The sequence below is a fragment of the Lithobates pipiens genome, unplaced genomic scaffold (assembly GCF_037356315.1).
Source record: "Lithobates pipiens isolate NorthernLeopardFrog02 unplaced genomic scaffold, aLitPip1_a1.2 Scaffold_10, whole genome shotgun sequence".
Classification (NCBI taxonomy): Eukaryota; Metazoa; Chordata; class Amphibia; order Anura; family Ranidae; genus Lithobates; species Lithobates pipiens.
Genome location: NW_027507686.1, coordinates 219,200,652 through 219,210,217, shown reverse-complemented (window position 1 = coordinate 219,210,217; position 9,566 = coordinate 219,200,652). Strand labels below are relative to the sequence as shown.

Here is a 9,566-nt window from a genome sequence, read left to right as displayed (position 1 = left end):
ATGTGCAATTTGCATGTTGTAGATATGTGCGATTTACAGAATGCAGATGTGTGATTTACAGAATGCACATCTCTTTTGAAGGTTGTAGATATGTGCAATATACAGGTTGTAGGTATGTGCGATTTTCATGTTGTAGATATGTGCAATTTACGGGTTGTAGATATGTGCAATTTGCATGTTGTAGATATGTGCAATTTACAGGTTGTAGATATGTACAATTTACAGGTTGTAGATATGTGCAATTTCCAGATTTTAGATATATGCGATTTGTATGTTGTAGATATGTGCGATTTACAGAATGCAGATGTGTGATTTACAGAATGCAGATATGTGCGATTTACAGAATGTGATTTACAGAATGCAGATATGTGCGATTTGCATGTTGTAGATATGTGCAATTTACAGGTTGTAGATATGTGCGATTTGCATGTTAACCATCATTTGCTTAGCAGGCACGCCATTCAGTTGCAGCTCGGATTTATTTATCTTGACAGCAAAAGTGTTTGCTCCCACGATACATAAAGCCGTGACTCCAGCGCTGTAGGAGGTGATTTCACCACCACAGTTAAACCAAAAAAAAAAAGAGTATATATGCTGAAGCATGGGGGCAGCAGGGGCGGAGGAGCGATTTGCTCCTAACTTTTGGGGCGGATGCCTCCATGCTTCGGCATATATAAATGGTGCACGTATGCCCATCATTAGAAGTGGGTGGATGAAGGGAGGTATTCTAATGGTGGGCATACCCACCGATCAATCTCTTTTTTTTCGTTCAGCCCACAGGCTGCATGAAAAAAAAAGAGATTACAATATATGCCCAACAAGGACCAGCAACGTACTGGTATGTTGCTGGACTGAGTGGTTATACCAGAATGATGCCTGCAGGTTTAGGTATCATCCTTTTCAGGCAGCGGTCGGCTTTCATGTAAAAGCAATCCTAGCGACTAATTAGCCCCTAGACTGCTTTTACAAGTAGTGGGAGGGAATGCCCCCCCCCATCTTCCATGTTTTTTCTCTGGCTCTCCTGTCCCAACAGGGAGCCTGAGAATGCAGCTGGTGATTCGGCCAGCTGACTATAGAGCTCATCAGAGACCAGAATGGCTCCAATCATCTCTATGGTCTAAGAAACAGGAAGCTAGATTTAGACTTAGATTTCGCCGGATGTAAACAGCGCCATTAGGATATTGGGAAAGCATTTTATCACACCGATCTTGGTGTTTTCAGATGTTTTGAGAGCAGAGGAGAGATCTAGGGTCTAATTGAACCCATTTAAAAAAAAAAAAAAAACACCCCTGTCCCCCCCTGCTCTTGCGCAAATGCATGCATCGGTCTGGCGTCAAATGTAAACAGCAATTGCACCATGCGAGGCATCGCCGCAAAGGTCAGATCGAGGGCAGTAATTTTAGCAGTAGATCTCCCCTGTAAATTTAAAGTGGTACCCTGTAAAGGCTATTAAAGGCTTTTAAAAATGTATATAGTTTGACGCCATTGCACGTTTGTGCTCAATTTTAAAGCAGGTTGTGTTTCGTATCCATGTACTCAGCCAAAGATCATCTTTTTTATTTCATCAAACATTTGGGCAATTTAGTGTGTTTTAGCACATTCAAATTTTAAAAAGTGTGTTTATTCCCCAAAAAAAGAGTTTGAAAAATCGCTTCGCAAATACTGTGTGAAAAAAAAAAATGAAACACCCACCATTTTAATCTGCAGGGCCTTTGCTTTAAAAAATATATAATGTTTGGGGGTTCAAAGTCATTTTCTTGCAAAAATTTTTTTTTCATGTAAACAAAAAGTGTCAGAAAGGGCTTTGTCTTCAAGTGGTTAGAAGAGTGGGTGATATGCGACATAAGCTTCTAAATGTTGTGCATAAAATGCCAGGATAGTTCAAAACCCCCTCAAATGACCCCATTTTGGAAAGTAGACACTCCAATGAGAGGTATGGTGAGCATTTTGCAGACCATTTTTTGTGTGCCATCTTGGCATTTTATGGCCTTCGAAACTGAGATAGGTAATGAGGAGTGAAATCAAAAATTTACACCCTTAGAAAGCCTGCAGGCGGTGATTGGTTTTTGCGTGCCCCGTATGCAACTAGGCTCCCAAAAGTCACACACATGTGACAAGCAGCAAAATGTATTTTGGGGTGCAATTCCACATATGACCATGGCATGTGTGAGCAATATATAATTTAGTGATACATTTTTGTAAAATTTGTTTTGTCATTATTCAGTCACTTGGGACAAAAAAAAATTAAATATTCAATGGGCGCAACAATTTCCTTGGGGTGTCTACTTTCCAAAATGGGGTCATTTGGGGGGGGGGGGGTTGTACTGCCCTGCCATGTGGCTGAATAAATTTTGGCCTAAATGTATGACTAAAATTGAGTTTATTGTTTTTTTTATAACAAAATGTAGAAAATATTATTTTTTTTTCCACATTTTTGGTCTTTTTCCATTTATATCGCAAAAAATAAAAAATAAAATCACAGAAGCAATCAAATACCATCAAAAGAAAGCTCTATTTGTGGGAAAAAAAGGATGCAAATTTTGTTTAGAGCATTGCATGACCGCGCAATTAGCAGTTAAAGTGACACAGTGCCAAATTGTAAAATGTGCTCTGGTCAGGAAGGGGGTAAAACCTTCCGGGGCTGAAGTGGTTCATCGGTCTAGTGGCTGAAACAGAGACTGTTTTTTCTCTGGATCTTTGGGAATGCTTGACCTCAGGAAGCGAGATGGTGCAAAGTCTCGGAATTCCAGCTTGTCTTGATATATTTATCCAAGTCTTCTCCAAATAGTCGCAAACCCAGCTAGGAAGTTTTTACATGGGGTTTCAGCTGACCAATTTTTCAACCACAAGATTCTGCACATAGGTACAAGCATAAGCGTGAAGTGAGATGCCTGGTGAATAGAGTCTTTGATGGCATCTATGGCAAAACATAATGCCTTAGGTAGTTCAGCCAAATCTTGAGCTAGTTGAGTAGGATGCTTTCTAAGAACCTGTTTGAATTGGTCCTGTAGGGATTGGCAGACGCCTATCGTGGTGACTGCAGGCTGGGTGATGGCACCTGCTATGGAAAAAGCAGACTTTAGCAGGGATTCCAACTTCTTATCTGTTGGATCTTTAAGCATCTCTGCATTGTCTACAGGACAAGTCTGCAGTAACCTGGGTAAAAAATACAGCCACAGTAACAAACTTCCAGTGGTATAATAGCGGCATCATCCATCTCCCCCACGCCGGGGGGGGGGGGGGGGGTAATGAAAGGGGGATACAGCTCTGCTGTCCCCCTAACCCTCTGGACCCATCAGGGGAAGGAAAAAAAATACATTTTTTTGAAGCTTTTCCAATCTTGCAAAAATCTGCTTCCACACGCTATACAGCCAGGCACGGAACTGAGCAAACTGTGAAAGACAACTGAGTAAGGTATGTGACCATCTAATGGAGATTTTAAGGCATGACAACATTTTTCCTTCAATGAAAGAAATGTGTAGATGTTTTTAAAATCTAAGTCTCTCTTACTTTACCTTGTTCTCGCTGTAAGATTGTGCTGATTTAACAGAAAATCCAGCTTTCACCCATCACGGCGGGTTACATTTAACAAACCTTCAAGGACTGGGTCAGTTAAAACGGGGTCCAACTGCCTTGGGCCTTGCATAGCACCCCAGATCAGGAAGCTTGAGGTAATGTAACAAGACCTAAGCCCTGGGTTCCTGGGGTCCAGCCCTACTAAGAGAGGCATTACAGGCAAAACCTCAGGCTTTGGATACGAGGTCCCAGGTATCATCCATGTTAGGCCTCAGTGGCACTTCTGGATGGATCTGGTTTCTTTTTATGAAGGAATTTAAATCCAGCATGGATCTATGGTTGCCACCTTTTCTTTAAGTCAAACCCGAAAACTTTAGTGGCGCACGGCAATTTCTTTCCTATAGTATAAACTATACATATACTTTGCTATTAAATAACATTTCTAATCATATGAAGTTTATAACAAGAGTCCCCCTTTACATCAGAGTCCACAAAGTTTCCCTTTTACATCTGAACTCGCTGAGTTCCCTTTCACTGTAAGGGGGGACTCTGCAGACTCTGATGTAAGGGAGAACTCTGGGGACTCTGACATAAGGGATGGTCTGGGAACTCTGATTTAAAGGAGAACACTGAGAACTCTGATGTATGGAGAGGACTCTGATGTAAGGGGAAACACTGTGGCCTCTGGTGTAAAGGCGAACACTGATGTAAGGGGTGCTCTGAGAACCCTTATTTGCCTTAGTGTACTCAGAGGCAGGAGAGAGAAGGGGGGGAGAATTCAGTCACACACAGGGATGGATGGTGAGCTCACTCACCCCTTGGCAGTCAGCAGCTGTCATCCAGATGTATCTGAGGCTGCTGGACTTAAAATTTCCAGCCCTAACTTTCCTTTTCTGAGACACAGCGCCAGGGATTGGAGTGTGGGCAGACACAGAGGGGTAGGGGTGGGGGGAAGAGGTGCAGATTGTGCCCTCTCTACTCTCCCGTCTGTATGTGTTTGGGGCAGGGGGGTGTTAGTGTTGGCTTTGGGCAGTGTGAAAAAGAGTGTAACAGACACTCTCAGCTTAGACTACTGCAGCCAGAAACCCTGCCGCAAGCCATAGTCCAGTCTAAATAATGTGTCCGGGTTTCAGGCAGTCTGAAACCCGGACGCATGATTCCAAACCCGAACTGTCCGGGTGAATCCTGGACAGGTGGCAACCCTACATGGATCCCTCTTAGAGCTCCTCAGAGCACTTCTTAACTCGTGAGCAACACCTTAGGATCTGGCAAAAAAACTGATGTACTCCTGGAAGGAGGAGGGGATATATAGGGAGTAAACTTCCTTAATTAGGGTTTACCAGTGTCAATGCCTGATGGTAGGCTATAACCCATTAAGTAATTACTTAAGGCCCTGTGTCCCATGATGTACAATAAAGAAATTGTATACAAGCAAGAGGGTTGATTATAGTTTCATAGTTATTAAGGTTGAATGAAGACACCAGTCCATCTAGTTCAACCTGAGTGAGTGTCTACAATTGCCCCCATCCCTGTACATTGCACACTCACATCAGTCCCTACCCTCAAGGAGCCCACAATCCAAGGTCCCCATTCTTATACTAGGGCCAATTTTGGACAGAAGCCAATTAACCTCCCTGCCTGTCTTTGGAGTGTGGGAGGAAACCGGAGTACCCGGAGGAAACCCACGCAGACACAGGGAGAACATGCAAACTCCAGGCAGGTAGTGTCATGGTTGGGATTTGAACCAGCGACCTCTTACTGCTATGTGAGAGTGCTAACCACTACACCACTGTGCCGCCCCATTATGCCTGCCTTTTAGTTACACAAAGCCAAAAGGTTTTCATTGTGCATTACAACCTCCCAGATGCCAGTGACCTAACAACCAATGAGGTCATTGGTTGATAAGGAGGACGTTGGGCCCCTGCACATTTTGTCCCTCCCCTGCTCTTCTCCATCAGCACTGGGGGCACATTAGCTGAGTGAGTAAGAGAAACTGAGGGAAAAGAATACTAGTCAGTACCAGTGTACAAAGGTATATTTGCTTTGGAAGAATAAATCACCTCCAATGTTGGGATCCTAAGTGTGTGTGGATGTTGCTGCAATATGCAAAACTATTAGGGCACTTTCACACTGAGGCGCTGCGGCGGTAATACGCCGCTATTGTTAGCAGTGATTTTCGGCTGTTAGCAGGGCCCTTTTAACTCCCGCTAGTGCCCGAAAAGGGTTAAAAGCTCCGCTTTGCCGGCGCTGCCCATTGATTTCAATGGGCAAGGGCCATTAAGAGCGGTGTATACACTGCTCCTAAAGCGCCTCAAAGATTCTACTTGCAGGACTTTAAGCGTCCTGCCAGCACACCGCTCCGGTGTGAAAGCACTTGGGCTTTTGCACTGGAGTGACAGGAGAGGCGTTTTACAAGCGATTTGCGTGCGCTATTTTTAGCGCTATAGCAGCTCAGTGTGAAGTAGCCTTAGAATATTTTTTTTATATTTCAGAGTGGGGTGCCTCAAGACTGCCGATTATTTTAAAGGGCGTCTTGCCAGAAATTTTTTTGAGGGCATTTACCAGTGGCACAATAAAATAAAATGTCTTACCGAGTTCCTCCAGAGACGGCACACCATAGGTGTCATCGTGTGTGCTTTTAATCTCAGCTCAGCACTTTTCCATCTGCTGACGTGTGATGCTGGGTACAGGTTGGCGAGGAAGCTCTATTCGGCTGATGATAGCCTGAAATCTCTTGTAGGTGAGTGAGGGGCTGTTACCATTCAGATCAATGATTCTATATAGAAAAGAAAAAGGGGATAAGAGTCAAGATACAGTAATTTGAGATATACAGGTATTTACTGAAAACTGGGAGCAAAGAAGGGGTAAGGCTGGTCACAGCAGCAGGTAGGGAAGTCTATGGTCCCCTTCACATGGGCATTTACCCGCATATAATGGTTTCCAGTGGCAAGAGTCAATGCCTCAAATGACAGGTGACCTTGTGAATAGCAATGACCGCTGTTATCAGGTAGCCGCACACCAGTTACCTGCGAATAGGTCTGGGTGTCTGAGCCCGGACGCAGTCAGATGAATACAGGAGGGTGAGGGTGAAGTAAACATAAAATTGGAAGTTTGGATGTGACTATTATAGTGCTGGTTGTCCTCACAGGTGGAGGAATATGCCAACTACTAGAGTTTGTACAAATGTAATGTTGGTCAGTGTGTAAAAGGTAAAATAACCCACTGGGTGCACCTTACAACAATGCCCCTTCCAAAAGGGTCTTTACTACATCCACAAAAAGTAACTATATAACATCAGTATAGTTTTTTTTTCCCATAGGGACACTATAGGGTCCTCACTATGATCTTCAAACTAGTATACAGTAAAACCTTGGTTTGAGAGCATTTTGCAAGACAAGCAACATTTTTAAATACATTTTGACTTGATAAACGAGCGTTGTCTTGATATACAAGTAGCGGCATGTCACAACCAAGTATAAAAGAGAAGAGACGCGCCTCTAAGTGTAGCAATGTGGTTACATTTAATGAAGGTACAACATTTAGCAACTAAGTATGCAGACATCTGGGGTAAAGCTGTCCACATAGACCGTAGACAGCAAAGCATCAACCTATGGAGCTGCACTTCCTTTCCCATGTCAGTGCGTGTTGGAGTGAGCTGTGGTAAGAAAAAAAAAAAAAGAAGAAAAATAGGGAGTGATTTTTCCTGAGTCCCATTTAAAACAAACAGACTGCGGACACGCAGAATGCCACGATTTATGATAAAGCATTTTGCAGCACATGCGTTACTACAACACATAAGCGAAAACGTAAATAATCAAATAAATAAATTAATTTAGGCAAATGCAGCTGAACCTAAAGTGTATACTTTGCCGGGCTGCCTGGGGGTCTTAATAGTCCTCTGGGCTGTGCTTGCACTTGGGGTGAGAGATCATTCATCAGCTGATCTACACACACAATTTATATATATATATAGTATATATAGTATATATATATATATATATATATATATATATATATATATATATATATATATACACACACATACATACATATATACATACATACACACACACACACACACATTTTTTTAATTGTATTTGTGTAACGTATTAAATGTAGATTTGTAGACCCATATGGTCTCTATATGTATTGTGTTCTCATTCGATTGTTTACTTAAAAATGAATTTAGTTTATTTATAATGATACTGTACATAAGGTCTTGCAAAAGCTCCTGAGGAAGCCATGATTATGGCAAAACATGTAGAGGCGAAAAACTTTTGTACAACGACCACATGAATTTCATGTGTTGGTTTTAACATAATACGTTTTTAACAATTAAACAAAATGTATGACATTGATATTGTTCTCAATTTGAATAATTTGCACCTTAAAACTCCCATTTTCACTTTTCAATACTGTATATTGTACATTCACAACAGTCCCTGTCATCAAGGAGCTTACAATCTAAGGTCCCTAACTCACATTCATACTAGAGCCAATTTAGAGAGGAACCTACCAGCATGTCTTTGGAGCATGGGAAGAAACCGGAGTACCCAGAAGAAACCCACGCAGGCACAGGGAGAACATGCAAGCTCCAGGCAGGTAGTGCTGTGGTGGGGATCCAAACCGACAACCCTAGTGCTGCCAGGAAGTGGACCTCTATGCGTCTGCCCTCTCTGATTACCACACCAAGCTAACAGAACTGAGCAGATCAAAGAAAACCTCAGATGCACAAGAGATTTTTTCCCCCCCCCCATCTGTCCTACTACACTACAGTAAGCCAAGATGCAAAAGTGGCCTAAAACTTTGTTTTAAAGCAGCCCAATAAATTCAATGGGCTTTTCATTCATAGAAATGCCCAAGTTTTAGGACATGTCACAAAATCTTTGCTGCAACACACTAGGGTGAATTGCCAAGTGCTGCAATGCATTTGCATTGCCTTAGTGCATCAGGGTGATATTCAAAATGAATGGCAAGCAATGCGCTGACACCAATGCATAGGTGTGCTGTAAATTAGCCCTAAAGCACATGTCAAACACAAAGCCCACTGGCCAAATTAGGCCAACCAGGCCATTTAACGTGGCGCTTGACCCCCCTTGTCTATGCCCCCACCTTGTCTCAGCAGTGGGCAGCAAAGAGGATGATGGAACTTTTGTACAGCCACAGCCCTTTGGCCTCAGCATTCAGCAGACTCCAGCCCTCTTCTGGTCCTCCTCCAGACCTTGCACTTTATACTTCCCAGTCCGCCCTCAGCTTCTTCCCGGCAGCAGCACAAGGTAAGGAGGGGGGGGAGGCACTGTGATGAAAAGGAGTGTAGAAGACTCACTTCTGATGATGGATGGGGGGGGGGGAGGGGTGAACTGGACATCTAGTCTTACAGATACAACTGGCCCTTTAAGGGCGATCATAATTCTGATGCAGCATGTGATGAAATAGAGCTCGACACCACTGCTTTTACCCTAAAGGTTCATTAATTGGACGGATACAGTATGGAAGGAGACACACACTATTATCATGACTTACTTGTCCAAGTCATACAGGGTATGAGAGCTCTCCACAATGACTTCTACACCAGCTTCCTTGGCCAGTTTCATGATGGCTGCATCTCGCTCTTTCCCAAACGGTTCAGAATCGTACCGAAACATTAGCCGGGTCACACCCCATTCCTGCAAAATATCAAGATGAGAGCCTATAAGAATGACTCTGTGACTGGTAAGTGTCCGATTAATAACAGTCAACATCAGTGCCTTTAAAAAACAAGACAGGGGTCGGGGGCGTGGCTACCGCGCGACAGTATGGACGCATGAGACGGTAGCTCCGTAATACCGAGAGGAACACTCATTATCCGGGGTGCTTTTGAAGTTTCCCACTGGCTTCATTAGACGACTTATCTCCACCTCATACTGCCAAGATGACTCGCAAACGCAAAAACTTACCACAACTGAAGAAATTACCACATTTCTTCCCGCGGAACCCTCGAGGCCTACTCCAAGATGGCGCTGACGGCGCCTCGCCTTCGGCATCCAGCGGCTCTGGATCGGAGGCCCCGA

General features: G+C 43.4%; 1 long non-coding RNA gene across 1 annotated transcript; it reads right to left on the bottom strand.

The window, feature by feature from the left end:
• Window positions 1-7,014: 7,014 nt before the first annotated feature.
• On the bottom strand, window positions 7,015-9,235 carry LOC143940220 (uncharacterized). The gene is made up of 2 exons (XR_013263832.1): window positions 9,040-9,235; window positions 7,015-7,171 (listed from the first exon to the last, which is right to left on the bottom strand). It is a non-coding gene; the product is annotated as an uncharacterized LOC143940220 (long non-coding RNA).
• Window positions 9,236-9,566: the final 331 nt, after the last annotated feature.